Source organism: Macaca fascicularis, chromosome 20 (genome assembly GCF_037993035.2).
Source record: "Macaca fascicularis isolate 582-1 chromosome 20, T2T-MFA8v1.1".
NCBI lineage: Eukaryota > Metazoa > Chordata > Mammalia > Primates > Cercopithecidae > Macaca > Macaca fascicularis.
Genome location: NC_088394.1, coordinates 8,856,815 through 8,880,129, shown reverse-complemented (window position 1 = coordinate 8,880,129; position 23,315 = coordinate 8,856,815). Strand labels below are relative to the sequence as shown.

At 38.9% G+C, this 23,315-nt stretch overlaps 1 long non-coding RNA gene across 12 annotated transcripts in view; it reads right to left on the bottom strand.

Moving 5' to 3' along the window:
* LOC102142331 (uncharacterized) overlaps positions 1–23,315 on the bottom strand; it is a 97,958-nt gene that overhangs the window by 51,495 nt on the left and 23,148 nt on the right. For 7 of the 12 annotated variants that reach the window (XR_010584013.1, XR_010584007.1, XR_010584010.1 and 4 more), the window contains 5 exons: positions 19,256–20,107; positions 16,010–16,112; positions 13,525–13,654; positions 12,093–13,089; positions 2,533–2,728 (listed from right to left, as the gene is read on the bottom strand). This is a non-coding gene — a long non-coding RNA (uncharacterized lncRNA). Of the gene's footprint in view, positions 1–2,532; positions 2,729–12,092; positions 13,090–13,524; positions 13,655–16,009; positions 16,113–19,255; positions 22,375–23,315 lie in introns of those variants that run through there. The other 5 variants (XR_010584008.1, XR_010584012.1, XR_012429206.1 and 2 more) reach the window with 5 other exon arrangements.

The window sequence follows — 23,315 nt, the reverse complement described above, 5'->3', positions numbered from 1 at the left end:
ACAGTGGTGCCAGATGTTGAACAGAATAGGTTGGAAGAACAGAGGCAAAAAAAAAAAAAAAAAGTATATATAATATATACATATAACCAGTAGGAAACTGCAGTGAATATTCACTGTGCCCTTTTGCAGGAATTCAAAAGGGACATCAAGAACATTCCTTAATTATTCCAGGATCAGGGACTAGAACTCCTCCTAAGATAAACCTATTATAGACCCCATTGCTACAGAGCAGGGCTCCCTCAGGTTACTCTGAATCGAGGGGAGAAAAAAATTCTTGGAACAAGTATTTTTGACTAAGGGTGAACCAAGCTGAACTACTCCCATTGTTACGGTCCTATTTAAAAGGCACAATTCACCATGAGTTCAAAGCATATCTTCATTCAAGGTGACAGCTCAGCGATGAATTCTGAGAGACGTTAACAGGAGGAGTTATGAGGAACATAGAGAAGGAGTTAAAATTTGAAGGAAAAAAGGACTGGGGATTATATGGTCTTGAACTATGGAAAAGGTTGAAATGCATTCAAGAAAGCAATAAAGACTAGTGAACCAGAAACTCCCTGCTCACTTATGATAAAATATCTAGTTAATACCAAATAAAAGATTCAAATAGACTTGTTATGGTTCTTTAGAAAGTCTCTCTAAAATAATGCCTATATCCCCCACACTTTTTTTTTTTTTTTTTTTTAAAAGCACTTTCACAAATAAAGTGTTGCCTTTAGGAAGGAAGATTGGCTATGGGGAGTAAGCCGCTTAGCTAGAATGAAAAAGATATGAGAGGAACATAATTTCTGAATTTGGAATTGTTCTTAGACACTGCACTAAGCATCCTGCCTTGCAAACAAGACCCGCTGTTTATTTTCTGTAGGAATTCATGGGCCACCCTGAGCACAAATAAATGCACACTGGTTTAGTGGAAGAGATGAAAAATCATATTTACATTTGCAGTAAAGGGTGAATAGTGCTCTAAAAAACAGGCACTTCAAGAGCACAGAAGAGGGAGTGAGTGCTCAATGACTGGGAAAAATCAGGAAGGCATCTTAGGAGAGATGACATTTGGGCTAGTTCTTGAAGGGTCAATCGGAGTTCACCAGGTTGGAGAAAGACTTTCTGCTTGGGACGTATGGCTCAGTCCACTGCAGAGGGCAGCTGACGAGAAAGCATCCATGAAGTAGGTCTTAGAGTAAACCAGAGTTTATAGGCTGGGAAAAATACCAGGGGTCTACCAAACTGAACACCAACGAGCATTTATCTTCTTTCTTTGTCTATGATCCAACCACTGTTGCTTGCAAGAAGTACATATCTGAAAGGGGATTCGAGGAATGTGGATAATTTCCAAATCATAAACACAAGCATGAATCAAAGCAAGCCCAGTTCCTCTCTCATTAGAAAAAAGAAAGAAAGAAAGAAAGATAGAAAGAAAGAAAGATAGAAAGAAAGAAAGATAGAAAGAAAGAAAGAAAGATAGAAAGAAAGATAGAAAGAAAGAAAGAAAGAAAGAAAGAAAGAAAGAAAGAAAGAAAGAAAGAAAGAAAGAAAGAAAAAGAAAACCTGTAAATGTTCATCCTCTCTGTATTTGTTTCCAGGGTTGCCATAACAGATTACCATACACCAGGCAGCTTAAGGCAACAGAAACCTATTCTCTCACAGTTCTAGAATCTAGGAGTCTGAAACCACAGTGTCACCAGACTCTGTGGGAGACTCTGTGGGAGAATCTATCTCCTGCCTCTCTCCTACTTCGTGGTGCCTGCTGCAGTTCTTAGAGTTTCTCCACCTGTGGCTGCACAGGCCCCTTGCTCTCTGTGTCTCTCTCTGTATTTTCTCCTTTTCTGTTTCATAAAGACACCCATCATTGGATTTAGGGCTCACCCTAAACCCAGCATTATCAGGTCTTGAGATCCTTAATTCCACCTGCAGAGTCTCTATTTCAGATATGGCCATATTCACAGGTACTGAGGATCAGCACCTATCTTTCTTTACAGCCACCATTCAACTTACTACACTCTATTTTATTTTTTCCCAAAGTTCTCTCTTCTGGAAAGAAGTTGTCCCCACCACTTAAAAGAGTGAAAAGGGACAGTACCAATAATTACGATGCCCAAAGTAGAAGAGGGCATTTCTAGAAAGCAGAGATTGAGGCAAGGATTACAGTAATGATACTCTGAGAGTTGAAAGCCTAGGACAACGACGGTTGTTGGGGGAAACGAAGGGAAGGCAGGGAAAGATATGAGGTAATGCTGTGCATTGCATTTCACTGCTGAGCACTACTTTGTAAGTGCTGCACAGAGGCAAATCAGGTATGCTGAGCAAGCCTGGTGGCCCAGCAGAAGGGATGTTCACAGAACAGTGTTGCAAGAAAGATCTACAATTAGGAGAAGGGTCTATAAAAGAAAAACGAGGAGGAATTTATTACTCTAGCTTCTGCTATTCCCTGTTTCCCTTTGGTCAAGTTTCACTCCATGGAGGACCGATCTTCCACACTTCAAGGTTATATCATCTGCCCTTGAACTTCCCTCAGGTAGCCGGATCCCATACCTCACAATATTGCAGTCCATTCAAGATCAGAAGTAGACAGCTGACTCAAGGTGGTTCAGCCTACTGGAAGTGAGGATCATCCAGGTCCAGGGCTTCAACCTTGACCCCAGACAACTCAGGGAAACTAGCTAGGGCACCAGCAAAGATGACAGTCAAGAGGTCCAGAATGTGGGTGGTAATTTTCCAGGGAAGGAGGCTGTAGAGAGAAATCCAAGAAGGCTAATGTTTTGTGCCTGATATTAGTATTAAGACCGGGAAAAATATCAGGGCTCTACCAAACTGAACACCAAAGAGCATTAATCTTCTTTCTTTGTCTATGATCTAACCACTTGGCTTCAACTGTTGGTGAGTTCACATAGACACTTTTTATGTCAGGAATTTGCTGTAAATACTCAGTATGTTTTACTTTTTTTTTTTTTTTTTTTTTTTTTGAGACGGAGTCTGGCTCTGTCGCCCAGGCTGGAGTGCAGTGGCGCGATCTCGGCTCACTGCAAGCTCCGCCTCCCGGGTTCACGCCATTCTCCTGCCTCAGCCTCCCGAGTAGCTGGGACTACAGGCGCCCACAACCGCGCCCGGCTAATTTTTTGTATTTTTAGTAGAGACGGGGTTTCACCATGGTCTCGATCTCCTGACCTTGTGATCCGCCCGCCTCGGCCTCCCAAAGTGCTGGGATTACAGGGGTGAGCCACCGCGCCCGGCCATGTTTTACTTTTAAAGGTGGTGTGAGAGCTGTAGTAATATGGAGAAAAAAGGGAGTTAAGAGATTTCATTAGCTAACAGTTTCCTTTCATAGCATAGATGCAAATCTAAAAAAAGAAAAATAAATACCCTTGACTAATTGGTTTGAGGAAATGCATAATAATTTGTTTTGTAAAGCAAAAAGTAAGCAATGAAATGATATGTATATTGTTCACCTGAATTATTTACTTTTATTTTTTTAAATATTTTTTGCTTAACTAGCAGAGAGGGAAGAAAGAAAAATAGCATCTACCCAACCCACGCTTTTTATTATATTTTTTAATGGTGAATCTCCAGAACCATAATGAAGCTCTGGAAGAAATAAAAACTTATGATCAGAACAAGCATTATAGACATTTATGTAAAACTGGAAGTGAATAGTATTTTCCCATCTGTTACTAATTCATAACCGGATTCTCTCTGGTATTGTGACTGAAGTACATTTTTATAATTCATTTCTTGGCTTCAACTGTTGGGGAGTTCTCGACTTTGTTAATTTCACAACATCAGATGTTCATGAGGAAGTTACCATTATGACTCACAGTCAACATGTTATCAATTCCAAGAGGGAAGGATGTTAGCCAGATAAAGTGGTGAATCAGAGGTTTTAAAATAGAGCTTTATTTCTAAACACCCTATGTTCCAGGAAACTATTGGGGAAACTAGGAAATGGCTCTGGGGCTGGATTTAAGGATCCCATAGGCACAATCACAGCACACCAGGCCATCTCGTGATCCAACAGCCCTGTCAATCCCTGTGGGTCACATGATGCCAAAACCCATTAGCTACTCATTAGCAAAGGTGAATGAACGTTTGACAGAATAGAAGCAATCTGCCTGGGAAGTGGGGAGACAGGAAAGGAGAGAAAGAGAGAGAGATAGAGGAGAGAGAAACGGAGAAGGTTGGGGGGAAGAGAGAGAGGGAGAGAGAGACTGAAAGGATGGTGGAGGGAATTCCAAGCTTAGACAGTCCCACACTTTGGCATTCTAATCTAGAACAACTTCATAACTAAGACTAAAGGGAAATCACTATTTCTTAATAATAACAACCACAAGCAAAGATTTCTGTAAGCCCAAAAGTTTAAAAGCAGAATGTTATTTTAAGCAATATTCTGCTGTTCGGCTAACATTTGTGAGATACATAAAGGAAGACAAAATTAGACTGAACCTAATCAAGATTTATTGTATTTTTGCTCAGTCCGTTGAGTTTTTAGCACAGCAAATGTTCTTTTTGTTTTTTCCCCTATCATAATTTTATTTTCCAGATTAATTTCTGAATCTTTGCTTATATGTTGCTAAGTAGAAGCTACAATACTTTTACCATGGAAACATTTGTTTGGTTATTTGATATACAAACATAGTCTGAAACAACAAATATAAAAGAAGACATATGCACCTGTGACATTTCCCAGAACATGAATCTTGTCTTATTGAAATGAACTGAATTCATTATTTTTGGATGCTCTATCCTCTTTCCTCTAGTTATTACTGAACCAAAAAAGGTTTAGCTGGTGTAAGAAAATTGGTACAGCACTTTAGAAAAGCACAGTTATTCCCAATGCAGAAACTTTAGAAAAGCATAATTTCAAAATGAGTCAAATTTAAATTGTCTGACACAGTTATTCCAAATGTAAAAACTCGTCCTGAGGAAATAATCCTCCTTTGAAGGAAATATTTTTTACTCAAAATTATTGACCGCAAAATTGTTAACAATGGTGAAAACTTCAAAACCACCTCAGTGAATCACCATGATTATGAAAAATGAGGGAAGCTCATTCATTAGGCCAGTCGCCATTTATTTTTAAATTATTTATTTATTTATTTTTTGAGATGGAGTCTTGCTCTGTCACCCAGGCTGGAGTGCAGTGGTGCAATCTTGGCTCACTGCAATCTCTGCCTCCCGGGTTCAAGTGATTCTCCTGCCTCAGCCTCCCGAGTAGCTGGGACTACAGGCACGTGCCATCACGCCCAGCTAATTTTTTGTATTTTTAGTAGAGACGGGGTTTCACCATGTTAGCCAGGATGGTCTCGATCTCCTGACCTCATGATCCGCCCATGAGGCCTTGGCCTCCCAAAGTGCTGGGATTACAGGTGTGAGGCACCACGCCTGGCCTTAAAATTTATTTTTATGAATATTGTGTGGTATTAGGGGAAGACTTCTCAGAGGAAGATTAGTATGGCCAGTTAGATGAGGATACCCTAAAATTGATCTTTTGCCAGCAGAGTGCTCTCTGGTTATGAAAATGGAAATTGGAAAGAAAACAAGCAAACAAATAAACCAAACCAAAAAAGCAAACAAAAAAATTCTGTTACAGTTTTCAGACCTGGTCCTGTTTTTTCTGAGTTCAACTTTTGCAGGCTATTCAAACAAAATACAGTAATAACAAAAATATTAAGAGTAGCAACAAAAGTTTTCTTCAAGTACTCTATAATAAACCTATGACGTCTGTACGATTCTCATTTTGCAGGTGAGAACACTGAAACCTAGAAATAGTCAATCACACTTCTGAGTTCTCACAGTTATTAACTGGTTGGATAAAGCATTGGAGTTCAGGTTGGTTTGACCCCAGACCTGCGTGCTTGTGCCAGCAGTATTTAATATGCTCCTTAAGGTTAAAGTTAGAGAGGAGACGATTACAAAATATTAAGAAAGATGATCCGTAAGTGTGAAAACCATGAAAAAAAATGAAAACAGAAACTAAGGACACTATGAGTTCTGAGATAATCAAATACTCTTTGGAAAAGGGAAAAATTGATGAAAATTTTCAATAAGACCTTCTATATTCAGCATCTTTTATTAGGGTTTGTAACATTATCTCCAATGACAGCAATGGCAACAAAAACATAGAAATAATAAAAATGTCCCTCCATAGGGGATGGATGGACTCAGTGTTGTTTTATCAACGTGATAGGAAATTATGCAGATATTAAAAATTATCATATAACTGTGTGGAAATACGAAAAATGTTTTTGATCAACTATGAAATGAATAAAGCAGAACATAAAATGACATGGGCAATATTAATGCCATCTTCTAAAAATGTGGGCCTATGCTCAGGGACTGGGGTAAGGCATTTAGAAGTGAAAATAATTATGTTTTGGATAATATTTCTGTATTACAATATAATTGGGCTATTATATCTTTCTTTCAATAATAGACATAAACACACACATCTTTTAGGTATCATGAGTTTCATATCTTTGCTCATTTTAAAATGTAGAGCTCAACAGAATAAAAGAATAGATTCTATGCATCCATGCAAATGGAATAGAATAATGAACCCATTGTATTCATTATACAGCTTCAAAAATTATTAACTTTTTTTTGCATAAGGCATTTTTATGATTGCAAAACTAATAAGAAGTTTGGGAAAAAAAATAATCCTGGAGATCATCACTAAACCTGGGGAAGAGTGTTGTGTTAGAAATTGAAAATCTATTGACTGATTCCACTTGGAAGTTGTCACTCATCTTGGCCCTCCATTTGAGCCAAAATAGGTAGGTGTTAAGGGTTGAGTTCAAAAAAAAAAATAGAAGAACGAGAAGAGAAAAATACTAGAAATCTGTGCCTGGTTGTCAGAGGGAGATAATTAAGTGTAACATGAATCAGGGAAAATGATGTCCACCACCAGGCCCTCGAGGCCTCCCAGAGGCTGAACCAAGATGACAGGTTAAAACCATGAGTGAAGTTAAACATCACCAAAGGGCATAACTACCTCAGCACCTGGTGAGTAAATATGATTCAGACACATGCACGTGTCTGAGATGCAAGTAGAGAATGATTTAGACTAAAGGAAAGTATTTTAAGGACTATAACTAAATACCCCTATGAAATAAATTGGGAGTTCATTCATTAACTGATCTGTTTATCCATCTCTCCAGCTATTCATCCATCCACCCACCCATCCATCCATCTACCCATCCATCCCTCCGTCTGGCCAGTCAGTCAATAAATCATAATTTTGCAGAAAACGAAAGACCTTCAGAATGTTTGGAACATGTAGTACAGTGTTAGTGTAGAAAGAGTCTTAAGTGTTAAGAAGAGGCTTTGTCTAAAAGTTTAGACTTTACCCTGAGCCTGATGGAAAACAAATTAAAAAGTTTTGAGCAGCCAAGTGACAAGATAAGATCTGCCTTTTAGAAGCAAGTGGCTAGTAATTAGCATATGGTCATCAAAGGGCTGCAGACTTTAATTTCCCAGAGAGGCAAATAGGAAAGGGGAGTGTCTGAGCTGTCTGACCAAGCCTGGAAAGAAACATTCTAGCAGATTTTCTGTCAGTGGGGCTTCAGGGCCTCCATTTATTCCAGGAAACCACGCCTTTCTTTTTTAATAATAAATAACCATCATCTATCAATCAGGCATTTAATCTAAAAGGTTCAGTTGAGCTGAGCCACTATTTTCCATAGTCAATTTTAACTACTATTTTAGATTCACATCAAACGTGTCACTAGGGTTGACACAACAGCATAGAAGAGCTAGAAAAATGCTAAAGAACAATCAAATCCCTATTTTTCCCACAATGATGACACTATCACACCCTTCCATGGTGTATCTGTTTAAGAAATAAGTAGGACAAATGACAACGGACGGCTTTCCAAGGTGGAGCCAAGTCACCTGATTTCAACTCTGCAGACTTTTTGCAGATTTTCAAGAAAAGTGTAGAAAATTCACACTGCCACAGGTTCTTTCCTCTCCACTCACCAAACTCTCCCTAGCAGTAACCCAAAAATATGACAGCCAAATATCATCTATGTTAAATTACTTTTTCAATAGTAGATGATTTATCGTTGATTAGGTAATTAAATCAAATACAAGTGGCTGAAAGTAAATCTATTTTTATCATCCCTGTAAATTAAAAGTTCCGCATCATAAAAAATATGACCATCTTGAAAATGACTAGTCAAGCGCCTTTTAGAGGCAAGCAGGATTTATTGTCAATTAACGTATTGAACTGTATAGTCAGCATAACCCTGTGTTCAAGACTTTTAAAATTATTGGCTTCCGCTTCCGAGCTGCTCCTATCATGGTAATGAAATGTATCTAGCTATTCTCATATTGAACAATTCCGTAGGTTGGGTTTATATCTCACTATAACAACATTTCATTTTATTATTTTCTTCAATCCTCTGTAATGAATACAAATACATCCTTTTTTCCATCATGAGTTTATCAATTTTCATTGATTTGCCTATAATGAATACAGTCAGAAAAAGAAAGGCAGACAGATCATATCCATTAAAGAGTCTTTAGCTTCAAAAGTTTATCTGTGGCATTGTTTAATCTAAAAAGAAAAAGAAAGTCATCAGGAAACTAATTAAAAAGAAACATTACTTTCAGGCCTGCTTATACACGAGAAGTCAATAATTATTGCATAAAGGGACTGAGGAGCTATTACCCTTCTAGAAATTTTGCATTTGCATCCAGCCCACTTGAAAAAAATAAAATTATTATTCCTATCAAATATTTAGGGCATATGGATAATCACATTATCTATTATAATGTTGTACATCTTTCAAAGTTAATAAAGGTCAACTGGAACTGTAAAAGCTAAGATGCACTTATAACAAGTTCAATTTTTATAACTAGTTACATTTGACAGCTTGTGCACATACCTTTTTTTTGTGGCAAAACTCTATAAACCCACACTGGCTCTGTGTCAGTGAGAAATTCATGTGTGTTTCTCGTTGTACATATCTTTATCTGAAACATGATTCTGTCTGAGGTTCTTCCCATAAGGAATGATTTTCTGTTCTATTAGTTCTATTATAGTCTATTAGTCCATTTTGCATTGCTATCAAGGAGTACCTGAGACTGGGTAATTGAAAAAGAAAAGAGATTTATTTGGCTCACAGTTCTGTAGGCTGTACAAGCATGGCTCCAATCTGCTCAGATTCTGATGAGGCCTCAGGAAGCTTTTACTCATGGTAGAAGCTGAAGTGTGAGCAGGCGTGTCATATGCCGAGAGGGAGCAAGACAGGAGGAGGTATCAGACTCCTCTAAACAACCAGCTCTTGCATGAGCTAACAGAGAACTCACCTATTACCATGGGGAGGGCACCAAGCCTTTCATGAGGGATCCACTCCCATGACCCAAGCACCTCCGACATTAGGGATCTCCTATCAACATGAGATTTGGAGGGGACAAATATCCAAACCATAACATCTAGATGCCACTGAATTGGGAGCTCAGCAAGGCAAGTGGCTTTCCCAAGATCACATTGCTCATGTGAGGTAGTCTGGAAGCTGAGTTCAGATATTGGACTCCAAGCCAAGTGTTCATCCCGCCTCCTTGCAAGGCAAGGAGCAGGATTTTGCCAGAGCGAGGGCACGTATCCCCGCTTTCCTGCAGATGAGGACTTGAAGTGAAGGCTACAAGATGCCCACATTTATTTTTTTCTCGAATTGCTTTCTCCTTTAGCTTGGAGAAGCACATCTCAAAGTTAAAGAAGGGTTAGCTGGGAGTGAAAAAAATCACTCATTTTCCTGGGGTATGCAAAGAAAGCAGCCATAGCAGGGCGGAGGATATTAGAGATGTGTCTGCAGTCTCTTCAAAACTGTTTAATTTAATCCTGTTATAATCAAAATCCAAATGACGATGCCTTCAGTGACATTTCATGGCCCTGTAACCATTGCATCTGTTTGGGCTTAGCGTTTGCATCCTCATGTGGTAGTGTTTTTTGGTATAAATCAAGTAATTCCATAGTATTTTAGGAAGGAGAAAAGTTTATGAAATACCAAAGTATTCCAGATTTTCTTCTTGCTCTTTCATTATTTGGAGTTGATAGGAGTACCTTCCCGAGAAGAACAGCTGGAGCTCCCAATTTCTTGTGCAGGGGCACAAGAGGCTGAACCTGAATCCAGTTCAGATATTAGAATTTCTTGCATGCAGTAGAGAGTTTACCTTTGACCAAGCTACTGATTGCTTAAGGTTTCCTAGTTAGAGCATAAGACACATAAACTGCCTCATTTAGGATGACTATGAAGTTGGTCACTCAAACAGGGCCATGAAGAGTCCAGGCATAAACTGGGACTATCCCAGACAAAACTGGATGCATGTTCACCCTTCTTATTCTTCCCCATATATTTTGCCCTTAACCCATAATAAGTGCTTAGTACACTTTGTTGAGAATAAGTTTTAATTTTTGTTCGGGTAGAACTTGATAGTCATTATATGGCCTGTGGAACGCCGGCATTGACATTATCTGGGAGCTTGTTAGAAATACAGAACCTCACACCCCACTCCAGAGATATTGAATCAGAACCCGCATTTTAACAAGATCCCAAGGAATGTCATTTGAAAGTTGAAGCTTGACAAACAATGAAATACGACGTATTGGAGTCGGCGTAGTTTCTAGTGAACTTTGGTTAAATGTCTTTAACTTGGCTACACATTACAATAATCTGAGCCATTTTGAAAAACATACAGATTCACCATTCCATACGACCCAGTATTTCCACCCCTTGGAGTACGATTTTTTTTTTTTTTAAATACTATCATGCCTGTGCACAAGGAGATATGTTCAAAAATGTCCACTGCAACATTGCAAAAGTCAAAACTTGGGAATATCTTAGATGCCCATCAATAAAAATGTGGATAAATAAACTGATAAATTCAAACAAGAGAATATTATATATCTGTGCAAACAAAGGATCTGGTACTATCTTCATCAATATGATTATATCTCAAAAGATACAGTTGTAAGAGTAGAAAATGTGGAAAACTATGTAAAGTTATATCATGTATACAACATTAAAATACTCAGAACATTGCTGTATGTTACATGTGGACATACATCTTTGTAGTAATCATATTCAAGCATAGACGGAAATAGCAAACATAAAATTCAGAATAAAAGTCACCATCGCCGGGGAGGGAAAGGTGTAATGAAATCAGAGAGGGGTAGAATGGAGACTTCCATCATCCAGGATACATTTTATTTTTAAACTTGGTGGTAAATACATAAGCATTTGTTTCATTTTCTATGAATATTGCTTGCTTGTAACAGTTTATAGTAGTAGCTAGAATACAGATTTGCATGCAGATCTTTCTCAACACATATTAAATGAAAGTAACCAGGAACAAGGCCCAGGAGTCAGTGTGAGCACCCAAGTTGATTTTTATGGGCAACCAGATCTGTGGTGCTGATGATCTCCAAGATGATTTGAGAAGAAAAACATGCATAGTTCTATAGTAAGATATACCAACTCGATTACTTTTAGAGGCAGTGCGTTGCCAAGGAAAAACATGGATTTTGGATCCAGATAAGAATGGAGTTTGAATCTTACTCCAGTTCAGTATGGCTCCAGACAAGTGACTGGATGACTCTAAGCCTCACTTAAGTCATCACAATGTGGAATTGTTTGAAGGACTAAATGAGAACAAATCCTGGCTTACAAGGCAGTCTGCAAATGGTTACTAATTCTCTTATTACAAAATTACAAAAGTAAGCTTCTATTGGTGAAGATTTAAACACCTATTCATCCAGCATTCATTTATAGGGTGTCTTCCATGTGCCAAAGACAAAAACCAGGTCTGACTCTTGTTCTCAACAGCCACCACCTCAAAGATCATCTACACGAGGGAATTTCAAATCTATGTTCCTGTCTACTGTGGACGACAGACAGGTTCTAAAGAGTGAACACTGTGGTTTTTGAATAAACCCACGTCTTTGAGTAAGGCATCCCTTTGGGGCATACTTCATCTACCGTTATCCGTTTAACTTTATGTTTGATGTGATTCCAGAGGGGCTGCTAAACATGATATTCTGTCTCCTGACCACATGGGCTAGCATGTGACCAAGACTGCACAGTTACCATACTCACCCCTACCAATTGGTGGGCTTGTGATCCTCACTGACCAATCAGAGCTCTTCTCTGGGATTTTTCTGCATGGACACTGGCAGAGAAAAATAATATATTTCCTCTGGGTTCCAAATGAAAATATTCTAGGCCTTAGCTGTTTTAGCTACAGCTTCCTATTTTCCAGTAACGTGGAAAAGGCATTTGCATAGGAAGCGAGAAAGACCAAAGGTAATGACTATTTGATTCCTTGGATCCAATACCATTCTTCCCAGTTACAAGTACAAATACATGCTCTTTTTTTTTTTTTTTCTTGGCTTAAATACATAAATGTTAGAATTCTTATTTGGCACCAACCAACACTGTCTTGATTAAGACATATTCTAAGATAACTTCTCTCATAACACAATCTGTTTAGTGCCTCATTCAAGGTCAATTATCATTAATTTGCAAAATCATATGACAAAAATCTAATGTTTATTTTATTTAATAGTCCCAAAGTGTTTCTCACTTCTCACTCTATTTGATTAAATAATCTAAGACTTGTGCCCTTCTTTTCTTTCCTTCCTTCCTTCCTTCCTTCCTTCATTCCTTCCTTCCTTCCTTTTCTTCCTTTCTTCTTTTCTTTCTCTTTCTTTCTTTTCTCTCTCTCTCTGTCCTTCCTTCCTTCCTTCCTTCTTTCCTTCCTTCCTTCCTTCCTTCCCTCTTTCTTTCTCTTTTCTTTTTTGGAGTTTCACTCTTTTTGCCCAGGCTGGAGTGCATGGGTGCAATCTTGGCTCACCACAACCTCCGCCTCCCGGGTTCAAGTGATTCTCATGCCTCAGCCTCCCGAGTAGCTGTGATTACAGACGTGCACCACCATGCATGGCTAATTTTGTATTTTTAGTAGAGACAGGGTTTCTCCATGTCGGTCAGGCTGGTCTTGAGCTCCCGATCTCAGGTGATCCATTCACGTCATACTCCCTAAGTGCTGGGATTACAGGTGTGAGCCACTGCGCCCAGCAGAATTGTGTCTTTTCACCTATTTAGGAGATGCATTTCATTGCTAGGAATAGAGATTCATCTATAGTGGTTTGATCACACAAGAATTTATTCATGTGGCCGGGCGCGGTGGCTCAAGCCTGTAATCCCAGCACTTTGGGAGGCCGAGACGGGCGGATCACGAGGTCAGGAGATCGAGACCATCCTGGCTAACACGGTGAAACCCCGTCTCTACTAAAAAATACAAAAAACTAGCCGGGCGAGGTGGCTGGCGCCTGTAGTCCCAGCTACTCGGGAGGCTGAGGCAGGAGAATAGCGTAAACCCGGGAGGCGGAGCTTGCAGTGAGCTGAGATCCGGCCACTGCACTCCAGTCTGGGCGACAGAGCGAGACTCCGTCTCAAAAAAAAAAAAAAAAAAAAAGAATTTATTCATTAACATAAGAGTAGTCTGAGGATAGGTAATTAGAACACTTACAGTGGCTTCACAGGGTCAGCTTAGATCCAGGGTAGCTTTCATATTTTTACTTTGTTAATCCTAACACTGATTTCCATACACAAATTCTCCTCACAGTCCAGAATGACTGCTGATGTTCCAGCCATCACATCTATATTATTAGAAGCAAAAGGAAGGAAGAGTGGTTATGAGAGAAGGAGTGATTGCTAAGCTGAGACAGCTTTCAATAGTTAACCTTTTGGTTTTGTTTTGTTTTTTGAGACAGAGTCTCTCTCTGTCACCCAGGCTGAAATGCACTGGTGCGATCTCGGCTCACTGCAACCTCCGCCTCCCGGGCTTAAGTGATTCCCTTGCCTCAGCCTCCCTAGTAGGTTGGATTATAGGAGCCCACCACCACGCCCAGCTAATTTTTGTATTTTTAGTAGAGATGGGGTTTCACCATGTTGGCCAGCCTGGTCTCAAACTTCTGGCCTCAAGTGACCTACCCGCCTCGGCCTTCCAAATTGCTGGGATTACAGATACAAGCCAACGTGCCTGGACAGCTTTTAAAAAAATCCTACACAACACTTCCACTTAGATCTTATTGACCAGAATTGTCCATGAGGTTAAAAAGTGGAGTCTTTGAACTTATGCAGTGTTGTTCTCTACAAAATCACATTCCTTTGCTAAATAAAAAAGATGGACCAGAGATGAGGCAGTCAGCTAGCCATATCCGTCAACCTTTCCAAATCAGTGTGGATCGTTTTAGCTTTCGAGTGTTTATCCCTGGTCAAATCACACCAACATCCTTGCATCCTCCTCAAAGGAGGGTAAATTAATATGATCTATGTGGCCCAATTGGAGGGAAGTTTCGAGAAATTTTTTTTTTTATTTTTCCATAATAAAAGAAGGGGGGTTCGCATGGGAGTGTGGGAGGACAGAGGGGTGGCCCTAGTTATAAAATGATGAGGAGGGCCCAGGGAGTGCTTTCTGGGGGAGGACACACCTGTGTTAAATCTCAAAGGAGAAATCTGGACTGGGAGGACATTCCTAGACACTGCAAAGTGTATAATGGGAAGTGAACGGAGCTAAGTTTTGGAGCACCTTACTTTTAAAGACTTTCCTTCAGAGGCCATCACACTAGAGTTGGCAAACTTTTTATGCAAAAGACCAGATAGTAAATATTTTAGGCTTTATGGGCATACATTCCCTACTGCAAGAACTCAATTCTGTCTCATTGTAGCAAAAAAGCAGCCACAGACAATAGGTAAATCAATAGGCATGACTTTGTTCTAATAAAACTTTATTCACAAAAACGGCACTTGGCCTCACCCTGCAGTTTACCAACCTCTGCCCTTGAGGAAATTCTAAACGATCCTTCTATTCTCCTTGTAGAAGATGATATTACACAATTTTTGGCATATGAAGAAGCAATCGATAAATAGAAACACAAAAATATGTAGGAAAATCATATTATCTATGCCAAACAGAAAATTGCAGAAATATTTCCTTTTTGCAGATTTTTGTGAATTTTACTAGGTTTTTAAGACTTGCAATATGCCATCTTTTTAGTATTTGAAATAAGTGTCACTTTAATATAGAAATTTTCCGTAGTGCTTTACTTTTGCCTTCTTTTTTCTCGTAGAGGGACTCCAAAACTGTATACGCTTTCAGCCCTACAAAAACCAGATCCATTCCTGCCCAGAGTCATGAGAAAACTGCACACTGGGGGAATTGCAAGTAATTTGGTATTGCTCACGTGAAATAGGGAGGTGATTAAAATCACAGTTGGAAGGCCTGAGTTGAAATCCGGGTATTACCACGTATTAGCTGTAAGACTTGGGAAAGTTATTCCCCTTCCGTGTATATAAATATGTATGCGTATTTTTTTTCTGTAGAATAAAGATAAGAACACTTTTGGCCTCAAAGGGTTACTGGGGGGTTGAGATGACACGATCCAAGCACAGGGTTCAGTGTAATGTGTAGTACACAGTGAGGGCTTAATAAATGCTGCTGGTAAAGTGCTGGTAAAGATGAGGACAGTGAGCGGAATAGCGAAGGCTGTGCAAGGGGTCAATGTGCAAATGCCTGATTTAGAGGACCCTTTACACCACAGCAGGAATTTGGACTCTGTCCCGCAGATGATGGGGATACAGGAGTTTCCGTCCAAGCCTGGCTTGCCCAGATTTTCATGAGCTCCTGAAACTGAATCACAACTCTAAGAAAGGAGGTCCAGGGAGCCCAGTTCAGTCAATACCTGCAACATCAGCAGAGTTGGAGGTTTAGGTTTCAAAATCCCTCCTAGGAATGTCTTCCGCTGAGTTATATCACCAGGCATCAGGGGCCCATAGCAGAAGGAAATGAAATGCATCAGCGAAGGCCTGGAAGAGTTCTAAAGCTGGTGTAATTAAAGCTATCTATCATGTCGCTGAGCATGGGAAGGCGGGTTTGGCGATTTGGATCCAAGAGCAGTATCCAGACTAAATCCGCAGGTGTTCCCCAGAACCCCATGTAGAGCTATTCATACCTGCAGCAACAGGACAGGAGACTCCAAGCATACACTGCCCATCTCGTCATTCTTTTACTAAAAGTTCAGTTGGTTTGTGAGAAGGTGAAGCCAGGCAACGTTCCTAGAAAATGCCCAGACACATGGGTGGTATTAGGCATGAAAATTACCAGACCTTGGGGGCCTTGTCTGGATGAGACAAGCAATATCCTTATACTCTCTTGGTGCTTCCGATATTGTAATGTTTAATACAATTGAAATAATAATAATAAACCTTTTTGTGAAACGCTTTGTTAAATATTAGACTATCACCTTGAGCAATTAGCTATATGATAAAGAAGAATATTCCTGTTTTATTCACTTTTCTATCCCCAGTGCCTAGCATTGTGAAGACACACAACAGACTTGTTGATATCTGTTTTATAAATAAGTCAATAATTTTGGAGGCATTGTTTTGGGAGGTATAGGGAGTTAAGTGAGGGAGAATTTTTACCTCGTATTAGTCCATTCTTACATTGCTGTAAGAACTACCCAAGAATGGGTAATTTATTAAAAAAAAAAAGTTTAATTGGCTCATGGTTCTGTTGGCTGTACAGGAAGCGTGACTAGGGAGGCCTCAGGAAACTTACAATCATGGCAGAAGGCAAAAGGAAAGCAGGCATGTCTTACTTGGCTGGAGCAGGAGGAAGAGAGAAGACGGAGATGCTATACACTTTTAAACAACGAGATATTGTGAGAAGTCACGCGCTATCACAAGATCAGCAAAGGGAAAGTCTACCCCCCATGATTGAATCACCTCTCACCATGCCCCTCCTCCAACATTGGGGATTACCATTTGACATGAGATTTGGGTGGGGACACAAATTCAAATGATACTATACTTCTACCTTAACGAATGTCCCATTAGCCTGTATTATTCATGATTTACTCCTTCACTCATTTATTCACACTATTTTCAAAACTTAAAAAATTTCATTAAGATATAATTTACATGCCAGACAAATTCACTTATCTAAAATGTACAATTCAATGGCATTTAGTATATTTACAGAGTTGTGCATTCATCACCACATTGATTTGAATGTTTCCATTTCCTGAAAAGAAAGTAGGCACTCCTTAGCCTCTACTCCCCTAATCCTTTCAGCCCTAGGAACTCAATGATCTATTTTCTGTCTTTATTAATTTCCCTATTCTGGACACTTCATATAAATACAATTATATAATATGTGGTCCTTCTTGATTGGCTTTTTAAATTTAATGTTATGTTTTCAAGATTCATCAGCATTGCAGAACGTATCAGTACTTAATTTCTTTTTTTGGGGGGGGATGGAGTCTGGAATTCGGTGGCAGGATCTCGACTCTCTGCAACCTCTGCCTCCTGGGTTCCAGCAATTCTCATGCCTCAGTCCCCTCAGTAGTTGGGATTACAGTTGGTGCCACCCCACCAGGCTAGTTTTTGTATTTTCACTAGAGACAAGGTTTTGCCATATGGCCAGGCTGGCCTCTAACTCCTGACCTCAAGTGATCCACCAGACTTGGCCTCTCAAAGTGCTGGGATAACAGGCATGAACCATCGTGCTTGGCCAGCACTTAATTTCTTTTTAGCACTGGATAACACTTCTTTGAATGTATATATCCTGCATTTTATTTATACAATCAGCAGTTAATGAACATTTGGGCTGTCTCCACTTATTTAGTATAATGAAACTTTTAAATTCTTAAACGTTGATTGGCATCCACTGTTTTCTGGGTACTCTTCTGGTCTCCTTATGTGAAGATGAGTAAGAGTTGGTCTCTGTCCAGGTAAAAAAATGGCAATCTTCAGTCATGGTTAAGAAGTAGATACTTTGGGAGGCTGAAGAAATCTAGAGAAAGGAGCAAGTATGTTTGCAACTAAAATAATGGAGTCAGATATTAAAGCTAGGTGAGTGGGAGTTTAGTGGGAGGGCTGGGAAGGTGATCAGAGGTAGAGGAGACAGAGTGAGTACATGTTTCCTGCTGTGGTCAACCCCTGTGTTTTTAGCACAGAGCAAGTAGGTCGGGGTGGCCGGAGGTCAGGTAGTATGGTGGGAAGGGGATTCAGCCTGACTGGAGCTTCCCTACTCTAGAATTTGTGGGGAAAACAATACAAAGCAACTTTCTCACCCACTCGAGAGCCTTTATCATCCAGGTTCTATTCTTTGATACATTAAGCAACTATTTATTGACACTTATTATGCCTACATACTGAAGATAGAGCAGGGAGTAAGAGGATGAAGACAATGTCCTTCCACTCATGGAGGTCACATTTCAGTGTGAAAAAAAAAAACAGATAAAACATGCATGAAAAAGTATATAACATACTTTCCTGTCACATTTTTTCAACATATAAATGATTAGATTATCCTATGTACACTTTTTTTGTTGTTGTTGTTTAGATAGAGTCTTGCTCTGTCACCCAGGAAGGAGTGCAGCAATGTGATCTTGGCTCACTGAAACCTCTGCCTCCCGGATTCAAGTGATTCTCTTGCCTCAGTCTCCTGAGTAGCTGGGATTACAGCCATGTACCACCACACCTGGCTAATTTTTGTAGTTTTAGTGGAGATGGGGTTTCACCATGTTGACCAGGTTAGTCTCGAATTCCTGACATCAAGTGATCTGCCTGTCTTGGCCTCCCCAGTTGTTGGAATTACAGGTATGAGCCATTGTGTCCAGCCTAGAACTTGTTTTTTAATTTGATTTTTTTTTTTTGCTTGAAGAATATCTTGGCAATTAAACCATAAAAGCATTTAAGCATCCATCTCTTGTTTTTTTGTTGTTGTTGTTTCTGTTTTTGCTAAGCCACATGGCATTCCTGCTAGAGTAAGCATAATTTATTTAAACAGCATTAAGTAACAATCATTTAGTTTTTTTTTTAACCAGGGTTTGTGGTGAGCAATGTTGTAACAAATATACTTGACTACTACCTCTGAAGGTAAGTCAGGAAAATTGGAATCTCAGGATAAAGAATATGTGCATTTTTAATAGTTTACATTGCCAAATTTTGTTTTAGGGAAACTGCAGTGAGCTTACACTCACACCAATAAAGTAAAAGAGCACTGCATATAATACTGAAACATTTTAGATAGAGAGATGAACATGACTTAAGTGTGTATTTTAGGAATATTACATAGAAGTTGCTTCAATTTTAAGGAATGGGTTTGAGGTGGTATCTAAATCCATGTGTGTTGCTATAACAAAACACTATAAACTTGGTAATTTATAAAGAACAGAAATCCATTTACTCACAATTCTGGAGGCTGGGAAGTCCAAGAGCAAGGAGCTGGCAGGTTTGGTGTCTGCAGAGGGCTGTCCTCTGCTTCCAAGATGGCGTGTTGTTGCTGCATCCTCTTGAGAGAAGAAATGCTAGATCCTCACATGGCCGGTGGCAGAGGGCAAGAAAATTGAACCCTGCATAAAGATTTTTTGTACAATGGCTCCAATCTCTTTATAAAGGAGGAGCCCTCATAGCCTGATCACCTCTTCAAGGTCTCATCTCTTAATCCTATTACACTGGCCATTAAGCTTCAACACCTGAATTTTGGAGGGACACATTCAAACCATAGCATGCAGAAAGACGGAATGAAGGAGAAACCAGTTTGCAGTTACCTAGAGTGAGAGATGTGGCAGAAGCAGAGGGTGTAGGGAGTGCAGAATCTAGGCATGAGAACTCAGACAGGTTGACTGCTGAAAGGAGGGAATGGAATTTTCAAATGTCATCTTAGGGGTGAAAGGGTTTAGACAAGGGCCCACATTGGAAAGATGGGGAAACCAAGGCCTTGAGAGAGGAATCTACTCTTGACTCCCAGCATCCAGTGTTGTTTCAAGTTTTGCATTCAAATGACAGACTTCAAAACTGCTCGGAGAACTTACCTTAAATGACTTATATGAAAGCCTAAAGAAACAACAATAAAAAAAAAATCCCAAACTCTCAGTGTGGGAAATTATACTTGCTTTTGGAAAGAGGCCCTGGACAGAGCTTCCCGTCTGGGGGAACATATGGAACTAGGCGTTCTTTCTGAAGAGGGAATGTAGGTGTGAAGCTGCCAAGGGACCAGACGGCATTCTTGAAAATCACAGGCTTCCTCTGGGTTTCCATCCCTGTAGCAAAATGGGGGTTCATTTGAGGGGTACCCAAGTGAAACCACAAGACCTAGAAGAAAATTGCCTTCAGATTTCTGGGGCTCAGTTTGAAGACACAGATAATTGTGGCTTCTCTAGAAATTAGATTCTAACAAATTCCACAGCTTGAAGTATGGAACCAAATATCCAATTCTGAAAAACACATTTGTATTAGATCAACACTTTCACCAGGAACATAAAAAAAAAACACTTAATATAATAAAAGGCATTTGATAGTTATCAAATCAGCTATACATTGAAGTTGGGGGAGGTTCTGGAGAGAAGGAAAACCTGCTGAGTTAGCCCAGCAAACTGGAGAATCTGAGTGGAACGCATCTTCTAAGAGCCAGAGAAATAGACTTGAATGTTTTTCAGTCTTAAAGCATTGTGGAGGCCAAAGAGAAAAGCAAATATGGAGTTCGGAATTATCCAGACATTCTGAGACTCATGTGGTCAAGATTTCAGGAAGAGAGGAAGTTCAAGAACAGAGCCTGATAATCTATGTTAATTTTTCTCTTTAATTATTGGCTAATTTATGAGAGGAGAACAGGATAAGTGGCAGAATCACTGTGCAGAAACTTGCTGCTGGGAGGCTATGTATCTAGCCAAGGGTAAAGAGGAGGTGAGGATTAAGTTTAGGATTCGTTAGAGTGCAGAGCTCTATATGCATGGCAGGCATTTAGTTAGGACAACGGAAAGACCACATCCTAGGGGGAGAGCTGAAGTAAAAATAGAAATGTTCTTAAAACATTACAACATACTTTGGATAATCTTGATTCTTAATTGCATGAAGGTGATCCATTCTTAATTAAACTTTCTGCTAGAAGCAAATAAATACCTCCAAGAGAAAGATAATGCAAATCCTTTATACTTTTCAAAAATTTATGTTGTATGGTATTCATCCAGAAATGATCAGGCATACCAAGAGATGAAGCTGATAGAAAAAAATGGACAACAGAAACAAAACCAGAGTGATTCAGATATTGGATAGTATGTCAAATATGGACTGAAAAACAACTCTGATTAAGATATTCAGAAAATGATATGAGATAGAGAATTTAGAAAATTAATGGGAATATGGAAAAGTTAACTGCAGTCAAACTCTAGAATTGTAAAAATCATTATAATAATTAAATCACAAATTGAGCATATATGAAGAGAGTATTAATGAAATAGAGGGTGTTAGTAGAAGGCATTCAGACAAAAGTTCTAGGAAAAAGGTATTTATTACAAAAAAATAAAAAATAAAAAAGCCCAGAAAAGTGGTAAATGGGGCACAGTGTTTGCTCTAACAACATGTATGTATCTGAGGTATCAGAATTGGATGAAACAAGAAATATTTGAAGAAACAATTACTGAGATGTTCCCCAAATTGTTGAAAGGCATAAACCCACAGATTCAGGAAGCACTACAAACTAAAGTAAGATAAATACAAATACAACCACTCTATATTATATTATAGTCATATTGTTGAAAAATAAAGACAGAAAATTATAAAAACAGAGAAAAAAATCCACATCATATTCACAGAAATAGTAATAAATATGATAGCCGATTCTTAGGGAAAAAATGCAAATCTGAATGAAACACAGGGAAAAAGCAAATTTCAACGTTGAATTCTATATATACTATATGTTACTATATATATACATGTATATATACATAAAGAAATAAAGAAGGATTTTAAAAATCTGAATATATTTGAATATGTATGTATATAAAATATGTATGTATTTGCTATATGGAAAAATAATATTATCTTATGTGATTTAAAATATATATAGACTGAAAATATATGATAATATGACAAAAGGCAGGAGAGACAGTAAATGGAGATAAAGTATACTAAGGTTCTAACATCAGGAAAGCAATTAAAGCAGTAACTTATATTTGACTATAGTCAAGGATGCATCCTATAATCTCTAGGGCAACTATTAAAAGAGCAGTAAATGGCGAGGTGTGGTGTCTTATGCCTATAATCCCAGCACTTTGGGAGGCTGAGGCAGGTGGATCACCTGAGGTCAGGAGTTCAAGACCACCCTGGGCAACATGGCAAAACCCAGTCTCTACTAAAAATACAAAAATTGGCCAGGCGTGGTGGCAGACATCTGTAATCCCAGCTACTCAGGAGGTTGAGGCAGGAGAATCACTTGAACCTGGGAGGTGGAGGTTGCAGTGAGCCAAGATCGTGCTACTGCACTTCAGAGAAAGACCCCATCTAAAAAAAAAAAAAAAAAAAAAAAAAAAAAAAAAAAGGTAAGGCTCTGTCTCAAAAAAAAGAGTAGTAAAAGTATGCATAATTATTATGTCAACAGAAGCTGAGATAGAGTAACAAAAATACTCCAACAGAAGTCAAGAGAAATGAGAAAAAGGGACATAGAAGAAATGGGACAAATAGGAAAATTAGTAAGGGGATGTTAAACCTAAATATATCACAAATTATGTTAAATGTAAATCGATGAAATAATGTAATTTAAAGACAAAGATTGTCAGAATTGAATAGATAGAAAGATAGAGATGGGGAGATGTTTCCTGCTTACAAAAACGTTCTTTAGACGTGAGGATAAACTGATTTTGAAAATAAAGGCATGGAAAAGATATGCCATGCAAACAGTATCCAAAAGAAAGCAGATATAGCTATGTTAATAGAATTGTGGACCCAAGTGGGATTGTAGCTGGACACAATGGATAGCATCAGCCCAAGGAGAATCTGGGATTTACTTGCTTATTCAACACATGGTTGCTGCATGTCTACTATTTGCCAACAAAGAAGGAAAGCTGTCAGAGACAGGAATTTCAGTCAATAGGAAAACGAGTTGGGAAACATATGTTGAAATAGGGTGGGAGTTATGACTTTTTTTCTTTTTAACTTTTTGAGAAAAGTTCTTTTAAGCTTTTTAATGCTAATTCAGATTAATGATATGGGAACAGGGGTGAATTTAAAACCTCTTAAATGTCTTTGCTTGCACTTGTATTTTTAATAGGATGATATTAAAAGGGGGAAGGTGTATTTGTGTTCTTTCAAGACACTTATCTACATTGTCATGAATAAAGCATAGACCAGTGCACTGAAACCTTTCTCTGCTGCCACTGAATTGCTATTTCTCTCTGAACAAGACATTTCTTCTTTCTGGGCTAATTGAGGTGACATAGGATGATCAGACTGTAAGTTCCCAGAAGTTTCTGG